An 18,732-nucleotide genomic window follows, 5' to 3' on the forward strand; every position below is an offset into this window, starting at 1 on the left:
ATTGTTGAATAACATTTTACTAGATTCCGAAATTGCATTTTCAGAATGATGTTGTTGCAGTGATTTAAAGAAATAACAGTACGGGTCAAAGTAAAATGAAAAGCATCTCTAAATCATAGTGAAACATAGAAAAAGAAAGCTGGAACAGTCATAATAACAATTGTCTTGGATTTTAGAAAGTAGATAGTGGAAGCAAAATGTCAAAGACAAAAATCTATGGTTAGCAGATCTAAAAATGAAAAGATAGAGAAAGGAGTTCCCGGTTGTACTGGGAATCCTGATAATATTGTTGTTCTGTGGCTGTATGATGATAGCAGAATTCATGAAAAGCAGAATCTCAGTCACTTGGTGTCTGCATTTGGGGAAAGCCAGATGGTAGTTATATGACATGATGATGCAGTCCTTTTAATTTTAACCAGTTACATAGCAGTTTGTTTAATTTAGACATTTAAAGTTTGCATGTGTACTTATCTTGCATCTGACAGTTTTAAAAGAACTAGCAAAAGACCTCCATGGGCATTTTATTTTGGTGATTACAGTGTTGAAACATGGGAATTTTCAAGTGGGGAAAAATCTAATGTGTGCCAATATTTAAAGATGATAACAGAACTAACTCAGGAAATTAGAGGCCTATCAAGTTGAGATTGCTCAAACACAATTAATGTCCATCAACATTAGCTTCACAAAAATAATTTTTGTCAGACTAATTTGATCCCATCCTTTGATGAGATTACAAGTTCTTTTCAATCAAGATAATATTGTTGATGTAATAAACTTTTTGAAAGGACATGCATTCACACCAGAAGACATTTTGTTAAGAAAATAAAGCAATAGAAAACCCACCTAACATCTATGAATTTAATTAAAAATAAATAGGTCCTATAACCGTAAATGAAGAACCATCATAGTGAGAATTTGTTCCTTGTGAGATTCATCCCCACACACGTTATCTTTCTTAATGAGACAAGAAAACATGACATTTTGTTGATGAGGTTTTCCTATACCACTAAAACTGGTAGAGGATTAAATGATAAATAAGGCTGGTGAATGACAGAGAGCAATCTGAATTTCTTTACAAAATGGAACAAGTTATTTTTTTGGAAATCTGTGCAGAGAGAACAGTGTGAGCTACAGTTGTAGGATGGAAAAGACTCCATGCTGGGAAATAGGGACTGAAAAGGATTTGATTTTATGATGGATAATCAGATACACGTGGAGCTCCCGCAGTGCGCCACGGCCAAAGTGCTAAAATGATCATTGGTATATAATGAGGAGAATATGAATAAAAGCAGGGAGCTTGCATTATTCAGGCAAAGATTTACTGTGAGGGAAAAGGGAAAGTGCTACACAGACAGTAGCTCCTTGGCGAGGTCTGGCCTGGTGCTTCATGCCTCTGACAGAGGAGAAAGTGGGGCACTGCACAGCTCCTCCCTTGCGCCTGTGCTGGGGTTCAGCAGCCAGCCACCATGCTTCATCCCTGCTGACCTTACCCTGTAGGAAAGCATTTTGGTCTTCTTCCTTGTTTTTTTTTTCTTTGTTTGTTTGTTTTTTTGTTTTGTTGTTTGTTTTGTTTGTTTTTTGGTGTTTTTTTTGTTTTGGTTTGGTTTTTTGTGTTGTTGTTTGTTTGTTTGTTTTAAACATTCTTATTTATTTGGTTTTCTTTAAAAATAAGGGTTTGATAGGAACCCTGGATGAGCTTAAAGGACTGCAAAATATGCTGAAAATGAGGGACTAAATTTCAAACTCTTGATTTACTAAAGAACGGAAAAATGGTACAAAGGCATTCTTAATTTCTCTGGAAAAGATTAGCAAAATCCATTGCCTGGAATTAGAGAAATTTAAGCTTAAAGTAACTTACCACAGAGAAGCGAATTGACCACAGGAAAAACTTACTGAGGACTGCAGTGGACTTTCTCTGTACAGAAAATTTGAAACTATGATCAGTTTTCAGTCTAGCTTAGCTGCATTATCAGTCTTGATACAGAAATTCACTTAGAGGAGTCCTGTAGATATGTAATGAAAGAAGTCACATTAAATAATCAATAGATCCCTTCTAATATTAATATATTTTGGTCAAAAATACAAAATGCTCATGTTGTTCTGTTGAGATGATCTGCAACAAGGTCTTAGTGATGTTTTTTAAAAATGTGCTTTGCAAATAATTTTAATTTGTAAGTGAAATATCAGGCATATAAGCTGTGAAATGTTCAAATTCTTTGCTATGGAATAAAAGATTGATTTTTCTGGTTGATGTAAAAACAGAAATTCACCTAGATTACAAAATCTAGTCTTTCATCTCCAATTAAGCATGTTCAGAATTGCTTATTTCTGTCCATGTAGGAAAGGGAAAGCATAATGCACTGCAGCTGTAGAGATTAACTCTGGAAGTCAGGAGGCTCTGTCCTCCTGTGGGAATACAACTGACAGCCCAACCTACCCATGGGCCACCCTTGTCCCCTTGCATGGGGTCGTGCAGGAGATATGTTGGAGCTGGGCTGGGGAACAAGGGAAGGAGGTGATGGAAGGCCTGGAGTAAGGGCATAGATAGAGACTCCTGCCACTACTATGATAGAAAATATTCTTCTTTAGCTTTCAGATGGGTTTATTTGCTCAACATTTTTTGTTTGTTTGTTTGTTCGTTTTGTTCAGTTCTAGTTAAAAGTACATATTAACTCAAGCCATTTGTTTCTCCTTTCTCATTGCACCTGCTGGCACCTGTTTCACCTTGTTATACCTCCTGGCATAATGTCACTTGCCACTGAGTCATAGCTCTTAGAGCTAATTCAGCCATCCATTCCTCTGCTACTCTGCCCTTCCTGCTTGGAGTGATTCAGAGCCTGGTCTTCACATGCAGCCTTCACCAAGAAGTTAACATAAAAAGGAAGAAAAAACCCCGCACCAATAAACCCTGCTGCTTGCATGGTTGGTCATTTGGCCCATGTTACAGGCATGCTATCTGCACTATCAGTGAAGTGAAAAAAACAGTGCCTTTTTGTATGTCATTTGCTGCCAAAAAAATTCCAAGATCATCTGTACAGTTTGTGAACACCGCCTCTGCTAAAAGAAAGAAAAGCTGAACTGATGGGGGAACAGCATGGAGTGGATTTCAGTGGGCTGGGGAGAGGTTCCATTGTCCCTGGGAGAGAGCACTGCTTCAGGTTGCCCCTAGAAAGACCAAATATCCCAAAAGACAAGCATTCTGTAGAGGTAAACAGAGAAGGGTAGGCTTCCTATGGCTTCTTCAGCCATTTGATAGCCTTCACAGCAGCCTGAAGAACCAGGTCGCTTCAGAGGTTGCCTCTGAAAACATACCATATCTTTGCTTAATTCTCTAGGTTTCAATTTTTATTTATTTATTTTTATTTTTTTTTTATTGTTAGTACCCACCGGTTCTCTGAAATATGTGTAGAGTTCTTTTGGGTTACACTCTGCCTCAGATAAATGTCTTTAAAGGTGCAGCTTCAGCATTACTTTGCTTATACGTATACTTGAGTGTGTGTATGTACTATCTACATCTGGAATGAGGGGCTGTATTAAAAATAAAATAATTATAAAAATAAAATGAAATGGCCTCACATGGAAAGCATTTGGAAAGGAAAATACCGGAGTAAAAATGGAAAAATAAGTACGTGTCAGGCCAGCTGCAGGTTAGGAGCAGCTCTCTGGGAAGCCAATGGGATTTGCTGATGCCCTTCATGGGAAGGCAGAGATGAAGCAAGTACAGCTGCCCTGCAGCACTCTAGTGACCAGGGCTTTAGTCATGCTGCAGGAGAACTTTCAGCTGTAACCTTGCTGGCCTCAGGAGTATTTCTCAGAAGCTAAAGAGGTCAACTTCAGCAAGACTGTGCCCATAGATAGTAATGACCAAAAGGGAGATCCCTGGGGCAGGCAGCATGAAGCTTTTGAAGGTGCTTGTGCCAGCAGATATCTGAGGCATGGGGCATAAGAAAGGGAAGTTCCCCTAACAGCCAAATACATATGTTAAACCCTTCTCAATTTATTCATGCACAAAGGGTAAAGAGACCCTAGGCTGCAAACAAAGACATCATGCACTGCGTTATTTGTCAGCCTCTAAATTAAGAAAGGATTTTAATACGTTCCTTTAAGGGATTTACTCACATGATTAAAGTTAGGCATGATTTTAGGAACCCCAGAAAATCAGTCACCTGATAAACATTTAAAAAGCATGTTTCTTGAAAAACAACACAAAGAAAAGAGATATTATAGCAACAAAAATTTTTCTTAAAAATTATTAAATTATTTGGTCTTTTAATATTTGAAAAGGCTTCATTACCATGCAAACAAATAACAGGTTGGCTATTCACCTTTTGGAAGATGACATTTGCATTCCTATAATAGGAGAGAAGAACCTTAGAAAACTAATGAAGGAGCATAAAAATGCAAATTACTGCAGCTAATTGGCTGTGCCTTCTTATACCTTCTGAATTATTAATTTATGACCGAATAAATCTGCCCCTTTTAAATAAAATAATAAAGAACAACATTGTGCTCTATGCTGTTGAGTGGATAGTGTTTGTTCCCTTTATTTTATGGTGAGTTGCTCTTATTTGCACTAGCGAGATGCTTGCAGTGTTCTGTAAAACTCTGCAGGTCCAGCACTCCTCTCATGCTGACTGACAATATATTTCCTTTTTCTAAAAAAACAAGACAAAAGATGATACCATTATTACAATAATGCTAATTACATCTTTAGTGCCATTGACAGTAAAGTTTAATTGTGAAGCAGGCTCAGAATCCAGCAGCCACCTATTTACATGCCAATATGTGAGTAATTCCATCCACTTCATTGAGATAACTTACATTCATCAGTGGTTGCTGCCCAGTGGGTTGAAGAAATCAAAATAAAATATTTGATAACAGAGCTGATGTATATGCATTTTTCCCTGAATATTATTTTTTCTCCCATAGAAAATTTGGGAAGCTTCTGAGGAACTGCTTATTTTACCTGGGATTTCCATCCCTGTGACACAGCCCTTTGGTGTACATGAGCACAATTTTACAAGTGCTAGATATTCTACCTGGCAGACCTGTACATTCACTGTTTACACAGATTCACGGGGAGACCCTCATATTCCCTGTGAACACTCGCTGATACTGTGCAGCACATAAACAGTGTGCCCAGTACTTTCTGCACTTGCCTTATATTGCTCAAATGCTCCACAGTTATCTGAAAAAATCTGGATTCCTGTGTTTAAGTAATTCTGTGGGACAAGGGCTTAGAATTTAGGCTCAGCTTGCATGATTTGCTTTTTCCCTGATGGCTTCTCATATATACCTGTAGCATGCTTAAATTAACAATTTTTCATTAGAAAAAGATGTATTCTGGGCACTATTTCATATGTGATACCTGCATGACCAAGATTGAAGAATTTGGCCTGTAGGATGGATTTTTGCTTTAGAGGACACAGGCACCACTTTCTGTAAGGCAGAGTGGTTATTATTACAAAAATCAGCCCTTCAAGATGAAGTTTCTCATTCTCCATTTTAGTCACCAAATGATTTCTTTTTAAAATATAGCCAAAACAGGTTAAAAGTTTTGTTGCATTGATTATATGTTGCTTAGTGCGTGGTACTCCAAACCAGAAAAAAATCCATGTGCCAAGGAAATTGTCTGTTTGTCCCAGCCACCACTGGGGCTAGGGTGCCTAAACCAACTGCCACACTGAGGCAGCTCATGGAAAAAGCTTTGCTCGAGTTTGAGTTATCTGGCCAGCTTGAGGCTTCAGTCATGAAAACAACACAAGGGAGTAGCTGTGAGTCCAGGGAATTTCTAGTGTTGAAGGTAGGTAAACAAAAGCTGAAGAATATTAAATCTTATTTATTTTGTTTATCTTTTAGCAGTTCTATAATTCGATTGCACACAAGTTTTGCCTAGCTCTTCCTCTATAGCATCCAAATATTTCACTAGTATCAATGCATTTCCCAGGTGGGAAACGAACCTTATCTTCAGTTTATAGAAGTGAAATTGAGAGATGCAGGGTAGGTAAAATAGCTGCCCAAGGCTGCCTGTGAAAACTTGGGCTGAAACTTGGAGTTTCATCCTGCTTGCTGCACAAACTACTGAGCCATCTTTTTTTGCAGTCTGGATTTTCAGAATATTTTTTAAATGAAAGAACACAAACTTTCCTCTAGGATGACAAAGAGACATTGTCTTCCTAGGCACCATAAATTTCATGGCCATAGCATGCCAGTTTTTGTTGAGCAAATTTCCATATATATATATATATATACATATATATATATATACAAATACATATATATATATATCAATCACTGAGCAGCATTCTGTAAAGGATGTGTGGAATATTATATTTTAGGATCAAGACCAAACCTACTACCATTTGAAAGGGTCATATGAAGCATTAGATCTATAGTACGTGTTACTTAAAATATTAATGAAGCATGTAATAGCTGTTAAACTAAAGCCAAAAGGAGCAGTGAAGAAGGTAGCCTGATATATTACCAACAAGACCAGGGAGGAAAACATCTCAGGAATAGGTATTTCAGTAAGAGCCTATAGGTGGTAATTAAAATCACTTAAGCATAAAAGAATTTAATCCAAATAGATGTGTGAGGAATGTAGCATTTACCTGCAACTTGCTGATAGTGTCTGCTTCAACCACCTCTTTACACCTGGAATCTTCTCTCTTAACTAGAAAGAAGATTAGCAGATGTGTTTATGCTCTAGGAATTGTCGAAGAAACAAAAGAAAGACATAGAAGAGATAATAATTATCCATAGATTCACACAGAGAATGAAGAGGATCACAGGGACTAGTCATTTTCATTTGTCAACAGGCCAAAAACTAAGGGGATTAGCCTACAGCAAATTAGATTAAATATCAAGGAAAAATATGAATTAGTCATGGAGGGAGTATTTTAGAATCAACATCATGAGACTATTTAAGGCTAAACTTCCTAAAGCACAGCTGGAGATGGTTTAAGGTTGATTTAAGTCTCCCATCACAAAAAGGATAGTGGAGCTCACTAGGAACAGGCTCCTCTTGTGTTCCAGCCATGGGCAGTCTTTTGAACTTCAGTGTGGGTTTTCTTCTCCCTTTTGGAAAGTGACAACCTGGTCGACCAGCCCTCTTCCCTCCTTCGTGCTTTAGCCCATTAGCTGTACACTTCTTAAACGGCTTTCTCATTTGTACCTGAGGAAAGGCAGACCTCTGGAAGTCTGCTGTTCTCCCTGCTTTGCTAGGGAGGAGGTGGAGATGTTCATTCATAAAGGCATGGCATTTTCTGCAAGATATATGAGTAGTCGCTTCCTTAAGAACAGGCTTTTGGAGAAAAAGCCAAAGTAACACTTATTGCCCCATGAGGAAAGAAACCCAGCACAGTGACTGAGAAGTGCTACACATTCCTTTGGGAAGAGCCACATCACTTCTTCTCAAGCTTTATTTAACGCTTAAGGGGACTATTATTTATCTCTGCTGACAAAGTTGCAAAATCACCTGGTCAGGTCCTCACTGGCAGCATAACACCTCCCGCTCCCCCCTCCTTGGGCTGAGCGTAGAGAGTGCGTTGCTTTCATCATGCCAGGGGTCTCCTGGTGGGAAATACGTGATGGGCACTCAGCCTGTCCCAAGGCGGCAGAGCCTCCAACACCCCAGGGAGCACCGAGCAGTGCTTCCTAATCCCGGAGTGCCCTCTAGTGCTGACAGCACGGTGCGGCTCCCTCCCTGCCGAGGGGAGCGGGTCCCAAACATGGCACCCCCTTGGGCATGGCCTGAGCCAGGCTTGCCCCGGTGGAATGGGAATGAAAGCAAGATAGCACGTGGGGCTTCACATCTGCCTTGCAAGGTGGCTCATTAGGTACCCACCCCTGTGCAAATAAGTACTGGCGATAAGTACTCCTACTTTTGCCATAGGGCGTTCCTATTTTACGTTAATTTTCCATAAAGCAGTTAAATATGGAAGATACAAAGTGATGGGCAACCCACACTTGCAATATTTTTGAAGAATAACCCCCAAATCCTTTTAATTTATGGACATAGTATTATGCAAACTCATTAGAATCTGAAGACATATTCACTGAATTTGAACAGGGCAGTTTGCTCTTCATAAGGGTGTCACTGTGTTGCTCAGCAACTTGTGTACCTGGGACTGTTTGACCTAAAAGACAACGACTTGGATATATGTGATGTAAACAGACTAAAAGGAACAAGGAAAAGGTTTTTAGTTCTTCTCTACCTCCACTTCCCTTGTATTGTAATTTAACTTCCCAGCTGATGGGAATTTTACTTTTAAATGACAAATGTGAGGCAGCTTTATAATATCGGTCATTACCAGGTGACTTTCTAATATGTAGGTCTCCTAAATTCCTAGTAAAATTAAGGCAAGATTATGTACTTTGCGTTAAGTCTACTGCTGGAGAAATATTGACAAACCAGTAAGTCTATCAGGGACAGCAGGGCACAGAAATCTGTGTGACATGCTACCTGTGGAACATGCCACATCTGCTCTTAGAAAGTCTCTGTGTGTTTGAGTTCTCTTTTTAAAAAAGATACTATTACCAGTTATGACCATTGTGAAAATAGACTTGGGCTATAGGTGCATGTCCTGTTGTGGTTTTACAGTTAGGAAGATGGAGTTATAAATAGGCTCAAGGAAGTTAGTGACAGGCCTACCTGTCTGTCTGTACATTGGTGGAGAGCCTGAATGGGATCTTCAAAGAGCCTTGGTGATCTCTTTTGAGAAGAGCTTTATATCCTGTCTCAAAAGATTTGCCAACACTGAATGCACTGGTCTTTTAATGACAGGAAATTATTGACATCATGTATTCAAGTACTTCTCTGGTGGGAATTTCATACCAGAGTCAATCCACGTCATTCCATTTGTTTCTTTACTTGCTGTTGTGAGTGAGGTCTGCTACTGCAGGTGGGAAACAAGGAACCAAGAAATTCCCTCATCAGAGGGAATAAATAATTTAGGAGTAGATGAAGACATGATATTTACCCTCACCAAGAACTTGCTCCCATCTGTGTATTCGGTACCAAAATGTACTGGAAGGTTTTTATGGTCTTGTTAGGAAACACTTTCCGGTATTTGAACTAGTATTAAAAAAATAAGTAAATTGATTTTGATATAGTAAATATTTTCAAACATGACATCTACCACATATTAAATCTTTTTAGCAGCAGAAGTTAGTTGTCTCAAGAAGGTAAGAGCCTCTTGGGGAAGAAGGCCATCAAAACTGGTAATAACAATGATGAACATTAATATGTTATTGTTGATTTAAAATGGATATTCTTTTTCCTGTATTTGAAATAAGTGCCTCACATTAGATTACTACCTAATCTGTTGCTTGGAATAACAGAGGGAAACTACGGCTTTAGTGCTGAAATATGACAGCACTTCTTTTTGCTGGTGGAGCTGTAATTAACCAAGTAATTTATTAATGGAAGTGCTTACATCACATGAGACTTGGATTACATCATGTGAAACACTGAAGCAGTTTCTTAAAATTTTTTTCTTTGGCTTGCTTTAGAATTTCTTGAAGAAATGAAAGTTTTTTTAAGTGTCAAGAAGTCCACTGGCTTTTGAAATTTGTGGAAAAGTGAGAGCTAGGTTGAAGTGACTCAGAACTGAGTTCAGAGATTCCTATTGAACCTAATGTTTAATCTACTTAAAATAAAAAATTTTGCTTTTATTTTGGTTATTTTAAAAACAAAACAAAACATACTGTTTTACTTTGACCTTGTTTTTTTGTATTTCTTCTGAATCTTTGGTATATCTACCGACATAAAGCCAAAGAAAGTCAATTAGTTCTCCAGACTAACTAATTTGGTGTGGCAGAATAATGCCCTTTACAGTTGCTTTGCAAATACTCTTCTTGCAACCATCTTGTTTATGGGAAATTCTGGAAAAATAGCAAAATAACAAACCAAGAAGCTTTGTTCAAGCATTTTTTTTTATTGAGTGATAACTTCATCAACTGAAGTCAAGTGCTTCTACAGAAAGTATGTCAATCTGTACATAGCTATAGGAAAGAAAGGCTCAGGTCACTAAATAATTTCTGTGGGCTTTGGGTATGTTCTGTTGATGGCAGTACTGTGAAAATGTTGGTAATTAATATTATTTACAAAGGAAGAGATTTAAATTGCTCTATTATCTTTAGCAATTAGTGTCCTCAGATTTCAGCTCATAAAGTTTTTGTTTATGAGTTGGCCCTAAAGCATGTACAGACCAGACCTGTTTTCTCTAAGATTTCTAAAATGTTGTTGCAGACATAGTTTTGTGGATGTTATTTGCTTGTTTTGGGCATCTGGAATACCATGTAAAGTTTGTTTTCTCTCTCTGAAATGACATGGTTCAGGATTTTAAAAATAAGCGGTATGCAAAATTTTACTTCCAAATATAATGATTTAAAAATGCTGAGCAGTTCCATTCGGTGCCAGAGAGCTCAGTGCTTCAGAAAAATAAAATTACTTATTTTTCAACCTAAATTTAGACACCTTCATTAAAACCCTCTGATAAATGTTCCAAAGGAATAAGTTAATAGTTAATTATCACCCTTACACTTTGGTTTAAAAAGAAATATTTTGTGTAATGACAAATCTGGGAAAAAAATCCTACAGATAAAGGTACTTTAAAATGTGAAAATTATTAGAAACCAGTGTGAAGGCCACCTGGAAGCATTTCTTAACAGAGATAGATACAACAAAAAGCAGAATGGTAAGAGCAAAGGCAAGGCTCAAGTTGTTTATTCCTAAGCAAACAGGAATTCTTCAACAAATGGTAGTTTTGCCAAATTGAATGAAATGAAAAGGAGAGAAAGATGAGAATTTAGAGATGTGGGAAACCTATGAAACAAATAACCAGAGATATGGAAGACCAAAAAAAGCTTAAGTTATCAATAAAATGAGATCAGAAAACCTGCATGAAAATCTGTAAGTTTGCTGAACTATAGTTAAGGATGGTGAGTACTGCAGTACTGCAGAAAGATTTGTCTCAGTCTTCACCATATGAATTAATGGTGAATATATTTTTCTGTAGCTTATTCTTTCTAAGGAACAAAAATAAAGGATGTTACAAGGTCAGGGTGCTGATATCTGGAGATACTGAAATAATATTCAGATATTTTTAATCCAGATCATGTTTCATTTGATAAATCATAACTTCTCTTTAAAAAAAAATCCCCAAACAAGTTAACAAAAATGTAGTGAAGAATGGGATGACATCTAAATTGAATTTTCTTTTCAGAAAATGCTTCATGCCTCATGAGAGGTATGACTGAGGAGAATATGACTGAGAGGTATGACTGCAAGACAAGAAAACCTCACTAAAGTAAGATTAAATGGCTAAGCCTTAGTATGGGCAAAGGTGAATACTGCAGTGCCTCAGTCTCCCTCTCTAAATACATGTGTTTATATGCATATTTTTCTTGAAAAGTAGGTGAACACTAAATGAAAAATATGCAGTAGACAAAGTGATCCAGGTTAGCTTGGATGAGAGATGACTGAGGAACTTGGAGGGACAAAAGCATACTAAAAGCATACATGGTAGAGTGGAAGCTGAAAAATATTACTGAGTAATGCAAGGCAAAGAACACAGAAAAAATAATTAAAAAAATAGCCTCAACTACTCAAGAAAGAGATAAAACAAGGTGTTATTGCTATTTTAAGTGGAGATCAAAGTAAAAAGAAATATGTTAGAAATCAAAAGAAAAAAACACCTTAGGATAAACCAATTCAACGAGTTAAAAACAACTCTCAGTCTCAGTTACGGGTGAAATTTTAGTGCTAGAGAAGTAAGTGGAAGAAAATATCCTACTGACAACTTTAGTGTTAGGAATTCACTCATTTCATTTATAGTTATGCTTTACTTGCAAGAATGTTAAAGATGAAGGCCAAGTTCATCATGCAGCTGCATTAACACTGTGGCTATTACAAATTTCACCCAGTGAACCACTGGTCTAGTCCAGCATTATTAATCTTCTGGGAAAGTAAGCATTTGTTAAAACTGAGTTTAAAAAAAAAAGGGAACTTACGCAAACATGTCACAATTAGAAATGCTCAGTGAATATTTATGATAAATATATTGAAATGTGTGGAAAACTTTATTAATCTGTCACTCAGTTTTCATGACAGGATGACATTTGCATTCATTATTTATCTGTTTTTGAACTTAAATGCATGGATTTAGTTGGATTTACCCTATCTCTATTACTTTATAAAACTGCCATGTTTATTAATAATTGTGTAGTTTAATATTTGTAGTGTGAGTTTTACAGAAACATAGCCCCCCAGTAGCTGCCACTAATATTACCTTATAAAGCTGAAAATATAAAGTACTTTATTTTATTTTTAATGTGATGACCAGGAGGCAGTAGGTGTGGAGCTGAATGCAAAGTGAGTCATTTCAGTTCCCCAGTGATTTGTATCATCTCTCTGCTCAATACTGATCCCTAGCCAGGCTGTTGGCTTTACTTCACAATATGTAGCACGGCACACACAGCTCATAACAGAGCTCTTAGTGACTCAACTTCTACCAGGGGAAAAAACGGACACAGTTTTAGCCTTGATCTTGCCAATATCACTGCTGCAGCGTGTAAATGTAGGCACTACCTGGCTTTCTTCTAAAGCAGCCTTCTGAAGAGAAGGAGCATAGCTACCAGAGAGCAAAAATGGCTACTGCATTTCAGCCAAAGTAAGAGAGAGATCACACCTTCCTCTTTCTTTTGGGGTTGCAAGAATAAGAGTTGTGAGATAAAAAAGAGAAAATGTAAGCATATGGTGACAGTATCAGACTTCAGGAAAGCTGGCAGTGCTTTCTAGAGAACCAGTTCCCCTTGGTCCCTTTCGACCCTGCAGGACAGCAGCCTCTGGTGTCTATCAGCAGAAAAATGATGCTGCTCTGCTTCTTCACCAGGTGAGAGCAGTGCTCCGGGGGAGGGGGTGAAGCTCAGCAGAAGAGGAGCTTGTTTATCTTAACATGCATTTCAGGCTGTGAGTTCACCACCATAATGGCGTCCGCTGGTTCCTGTAAAGTTTGTAAGAGCTCGTAATGTGCATTTTTTGAACTGATTTCAATTAGTGGGAAGCTCACTGTGTGGGAAGTCCAGCTCCTGGTGAAGTTGGACAATGCCACTTGCAGAAGTCATGCTTTTTTGCCTATAAAATTTTCAGCTTCCACTTAATATAATATCTAGCACAGTACAAAGGCTTTTATTCTAAGACTTAGAGGATAGTCTGTGGGGTATAATGTAGTCTTAGCTACCAAAACAAACCACCTCACTGGTTCTGAGGAAAGGCTTGTAATAGCACCATTTGTTCAAATACTGGAATAAAAATAAAGCAGTTAATCTAAGGAGTACTGACAGACAAAAAGCAGTAGCAATAAAAGCTAATTGTCTGTTAGCTCCAGGTATATTTTTATTGAGTGTTTCAATCCTAGCCTAAAAGCATATATTAAGAAAAGGCTCTGCTATCTTCACAAATCAAGCAGTAACTGGAGCAGGCTGCAGTCTCATTTCTCCATATATTTTCCTTCCCAGCCCAACCCTCCTTCAGCTGTCTGCCTCCATTTGAGGATCTTCTAAAACCTTTGTGTAGGTTCCACTGAAGCTATTCTCAGTAGCCAACAACCTGCAGTAACAAGGTGATTTCCTGATGTCCCCACTTAATATCTAAGGAAGTATAGGTTTAAGGAGGAAGTCACTGTAGTTCGTATGTAGAAAGTCTTCACATGAGTTTGATTTTTTTCAGTGACAGAAAACATATTTTTCACAAGGTAAGTAGCAAAATCAAGGCTTTCATTAATTATTTGATGTGCTTTGTGTATGGCACATGTTAGACATTTGCTTAGTAGGCAGAGGACCTGCAGATTTTCTGATATGCTCTTGTGTCTAATTTAGTTTGATGCAGCCTTTCTGCCTGGTCCCCAAGAAATTAGTTTTTTTAAGATGAGATTCCCCAAGTCATCTCCTATCATCTGGGACCCCAGCCTAGGATCTCTGGGTTTCTCTTATTGGAGCCCTCTCAGGTTTTCCAATAATTTGTTTATTCAACCAACAACAAAGCCACTGGCTTCAATGATTTTTAAGCTTCAACCCCTACCTTGAAATAACAGGGCTTTGTTTTTTCTGATAACAGGGCTTTGTTTTTTCTGGTATGTTTATATTGATTATTAATAATAAATACATTATTTGGTTTTATCCTAATGGATCATGAGCAGCAACAGTGCAGAGATGAAAGAAAAAGTTATTTCCGATTTCAAGTAACTTTTATGAATCAGCTAACCCTTAGTAAACCAAAGATGGGAAATCTGACTCTTTGTCATAACCCACATTGATCAGCACTGTTGTGACCATACTGTATTTAGCTATTTTTATCTAACACCTGGTAGCAACTTTTGTATCACTACCGAAACCATCAATGGAACTATTAAGAAGGAAGACGCATTTAATAACCCCTGCAGTTCTCATCGCAGCAGGGCTAAGCCTAACAGGGATGTTCTTACCATCAGCACTGAATTTCAGTGCTTTTTATTACATTGGCCTTGTTTCATTAGAATTCAGCATTCTTCAGGCTTCTTACAAAACATATACTTTGTACTTTGCAAACTCTGTTGGCTGTCATGGGCGAACTTGTGTGGCCAGAAGACCAAGTGACAGTGTTCACAGAAGAGAGGGAAAAGTCAATTTAACTTTAAAATATAAGAACTTACTGGGGCTAGAGGTGAAATAATGGAGGCAGGCTCGTCTGCCTAGTGTGAAAGTGGGATCTGAAAGCAGAATAAGATACAGAGGAAAAACAGGGTAAGCAACTGGAGTGAAATGCCATGTTTGTTAGGTAGGAAATCAATAATCTTTGATGGTCAAGTCTTATATAAACCTTTATTCTGGGCCTGGTATGTTTTGAAATTACAACAAAAGAAACAAAAGCTAGTTACTTGGAAAAATCCAACCTCAGGTTGTTTACTAAGCTGAAGGAGTGCCTGGAATCGCTCTTATGTAGAGGAAAAACAAGTGAAAAGGATTTTGCTGCTGAAGGCTGAATATGTACTCCTCTGGGAACAGAAAACACATGGATTTGATCACACCTCTTTCTCCTGCTTCCAGATATCTGTGCTTGCCTAAAGAACTGCACTCTCTCTGGGATAGCTCAGAAAACCAACATGGTCATTAACTTTTCCAAAGATAGCAGTGGGGAAGCAGCAGCTGAGGCAATGCAGTGACTCAACATGTGACCCTCTGGAGTCCCTGGTGCATCTTAGAAGGTCATTTCAGGAGATGCATTCTGGTGGGACCGGTGGGAAGTGGACCCTAGGGAGCAGCTGGACTGGAGGATGATGTGTTCCAACCTGAGTGCTCAGACTGCAGCACTGCCAATCCCAGATGTTCACAAATCATGAGGAAAGTCTGAGAAAGGCCTGAGATTGGGTAAAAACTTAAAATTGAGATTTTAAAAAGAAAATAAGTTTAGGGTGTGGTTTATTGCCTTCAGGTTTCTTAGCCTTTGGGGTGCACTTGAGTCATGTTTTTAAGTTTCTCTTTGCTACCATGAGGTCTAGGAAACTTACTTAAAACCGTAAGCCAAGATTCTTACCTAATCATTTGGTTGTGGGAGCTGAAAAATACAAAATTATGAGAGGTGCAGCACTGACTGGTGGGGCCAGGCATATGGCAAGTAGTTGGGAAAGGCCTCTTGGAGAGGGAGGGGAGGCAGCCTGTGAATGGGGTGCAGCAAAGAGGCCTGTGAAGTCAGTGGGGAGAAGTGTTGAGAGGCAGGTAGGAGAAGAGGATCAGCACTTGAAGAAAGTGAAGTTGGACATATCAGGAGATGGGAAAATGTTTCCTACAATAATCTCCATCAGTTAACCCCTACGAGTCCTTGGTGGAACAAAATGAACTGTTTATCAGGTAAATTTGCTTTCCCACAGAGACTGAGATGATTTCATTGATTTACAGAGAGAACATGCCAACATAAGTATGTCAGCAGGTCAAGGAAAGTGATACTGCCCCTCTACTTAGCCCTTGTGAGGCTGCATCTGGAGTGCTATGTCCAGTTCTGGGCTCCTCAGTACAAGAGATACATGGAACCCCTGGAGTGGGTCCAACAGAGGGCTAAAAAAATTATTAAGGGATTGGAGCATCTCTCTTATGAGGAAAGGCTGAGGAATTTGGACCCATTCAGCCTCAAGAAGAGATGACTGAGAGGGGACCTCTTCAATGTTTATACATATCTGAAGGGAAGGTGCCAAGAGGATGAAGCCAGGCTCTTCTCAGTGATGCCAAGTAATAGGACAAGAAGCAATGGGCAGAAAGTTCCACCTGAATATGAGGAAGAACTTCTTTACTGTGTGGGTGACTGAGCACTGGAACAGATTGCCCAGAGAGGTTGTGGAGTCTCCCTCACTGGAGATATTCAAGAACTGTCTGTACACAAACCTGTGCAATGTGCTCTAGGCAGACCCTACTTGAGCAGAGAGGTTCAACTAGATGACCCACAGTGGTCCTTTCCAACCTTACCCATTCTGGGATTCTGTGGTTCTGTAACTGTTACTCAGAGAAGTGGATGCTTGGTCTGAGCTGAGTGAACTGAGGATGATGAGTGGCAAGTCCAGATTAAAACTAACTGATAAAAAGATAATCTGTGGCAGCCCTAACTTAGCTTTTCAGCATAGTAATAGAGTAAAAATCTTTAGAGCCTGCAGAAAGCCAAAGAGCAATTGGACTGAAAAGATGAAACAATCTTAAGGCCATGAACATTTTGCAATTTCCATCTTTAAAAAATCAAGTTGAGACAGGAGTGGATGAGAGTATTGAGAGCTGTGAAAAGCCTTAGCTTTGAATTAGCCTTCCTTTAGCTGTGAGGTGCTTCCAAATGCAGTGCAAAAGTGTAGATGAGACTACCTCACAGTTCAAACACAGGGTGAAGATGTAAAAATTGCAGTCATCCTGTCAACTCAGCCACCAACGGTGGGATGAGTGTACTCAGTGTGATCGATTTTATAGATGAATGTAGGGAGCTATGTATGCAGACCTTAATAATTCCTCCATGTCCTTCACTGTGAAGCAAAGAAGTGGCACAAAACACTCTATGATGTGTTTTACTCACAGTTCAGCAATGCCTCCCCTCAGAAAACCCTCAGCTGAATGCAGAAACTGCATTTGCATTTCTGCATGCTCTGTGGAGTCTTTGCCCAACCCAGTGTTAGGCATGTAACTTAAAGGACTGGTCTCTGTCAGGCAGAAAAAATAAATTCTTGCAGGTGGTGCATGAGAGCACAGCCTTCTGTGTCCTCTTGCAGTGCTGGTGGCACAAGTGCACTAGCTGGACCCTCAGCTGCACACATCTGTGTGTGCAAATACCCCTTTTCTCTGTCCAGAAGCCTCCTTGGATGACTCACGGTATTTAAGGATGGAAGTTCTGTTCTGTCTTAGACATTAGAAAAAAATTGCTCTCAAGAAAAAAAAAAAAGGAAAAAAAAAGAAAAAAGGAAACAAAGTTGGGTTCGTTTTCTTTTTGCCTCACAAATACATACTCTATTGGATGATGGTTTTATTATGCTTACTGCTGTACTGAGCAAACTCCTTCCTGCACAGAGAGCTAGTTGGTGTTTTGGGTTGACTAGCTCATACTTAACCACGTCTTCAAAGACTCTGCAGTGATGCTGCATACTGAAACAAATTGTGCAGATTAGGCACTTTTGAAAATCCCGTTTGAAGGATCAGTTCAATACATTTTGTTAAGAAACTTGAACTAAAATAGAACTGTGAAATCAAAGCCTAGCTAGCATTAATATTCCACGAAAGTAAAAGTGGAGCATTACAGACATCAAATCAAAATGAAGTCAACAAATTGACTGCGGCACTGGATCAAAATGGAACCAAATTGCCAACTTGATGAAAACCCACAGTGTTTATGATCTCTGAGGTTCTATGAAAGCACATGTCTGTTTAGCTAGAAATTTCAAAAAGCAAATTTTTCCAGAGCCAGAGAGAAACGTAGCACCGAGCTGGGTTATTCAATGGTGAAACCACCATTTCAGAGCCAATTATCTAGCCTTCTTCTTTGGATCCTCTTCCTCAGTAATGAGTAAATCCTAATCTCACCTCCTGAGTGCCATCATGTGTAGCACAGTCTCAGAAAAGAACACTCCTGATAAGCAGAAGTTTGTCAGAAGTTATTTACCAGAAATTGCAGATGACAATTTCAGGTCTTTTAGGATCAAACAGAGGCCCCAGAAAATATATTAAAGAGCAATTTTATGCAGTGTTATATATAACTTCTAAGCCTCAGGAACTTTCCTTCCCTCCTCTTTTTTTCAGAGACATTCGTGCACATCTGGAAATATAAAGCTACATTTAAACACTAGGAAACTAAATAGTATAAAAAGACCTGGGTGTCTGCTACCTAACAAAATAGGAAAAGAAAAAGAGATGACTAAGACAAAGGAATGTAACTGCTTCTTTAACTCTCTTACTCCTTCACACTTGTAGAAAAGAGGTAAGGGCTACAGCTGAGGAGTGAAATGGCAGCGGTCACAACTCTCTTTGAGGTTAAGGCTTTCCTGGTTTTGGGAAAGACTTGTGGAATACTGATGCTGCTGGTTGGTGCCATAATTCCAAATAGAAAGACTCTTGGAATACTAATGCTCCTGGTTGATTCCATAATTCCAAATAGCTAGAGATTTTAGAGAGTCTGAAATTTCAGTACTTTTCCAGCAATACAGGTTGCTGTCCTGAAGTTAAAACTTGTTT

At 38.7% G+C, this 18,732-nt stretch overlaps 1 long non-coding RNA gene across 2 annotated transcripts in view; it reads left to right on the forward strand.

Moving 5' to 3' along the window:
* LOC113946333 overlaps positions 1 to 18,732 on the forward strand; it is a 42,631-nt gene that overhangs the window by 22,527 nt on the left and 1,372 nt on the right. Inside the window, exons 3-4 of one of the 2 annotated variants that reach the window (XR_003527393.1) lie at positions 6,447 to 6,527; positions 18,301 to 18,478. This is a non-coding gene — a long non-coding RNA (uncharacterized LOC113946333). The remainder of the gene's footprint in view (positions 1 to 6,446; positions 6,528 to 18,300; positions 18,479 to 18,732) is intronic. The other variant, XR_003527392.1, reaches the window with a different exon arrangement.

The sequence above is a fragment of the Corapipo altera genome, unplaced genomic scaffold (genome assembly GCF_003945725.1).
Source record: "Corapipo altera isolate COAL_440 unplaced genomic scaffold, ASM394572v1 48b, whole genome shotgun sequence".
Lineage (NCBI taxonomy): Eukaryota > Metazoa > Chordata > Aves > Passeriformes > Pipridae > Corapipo > Corapipo altera.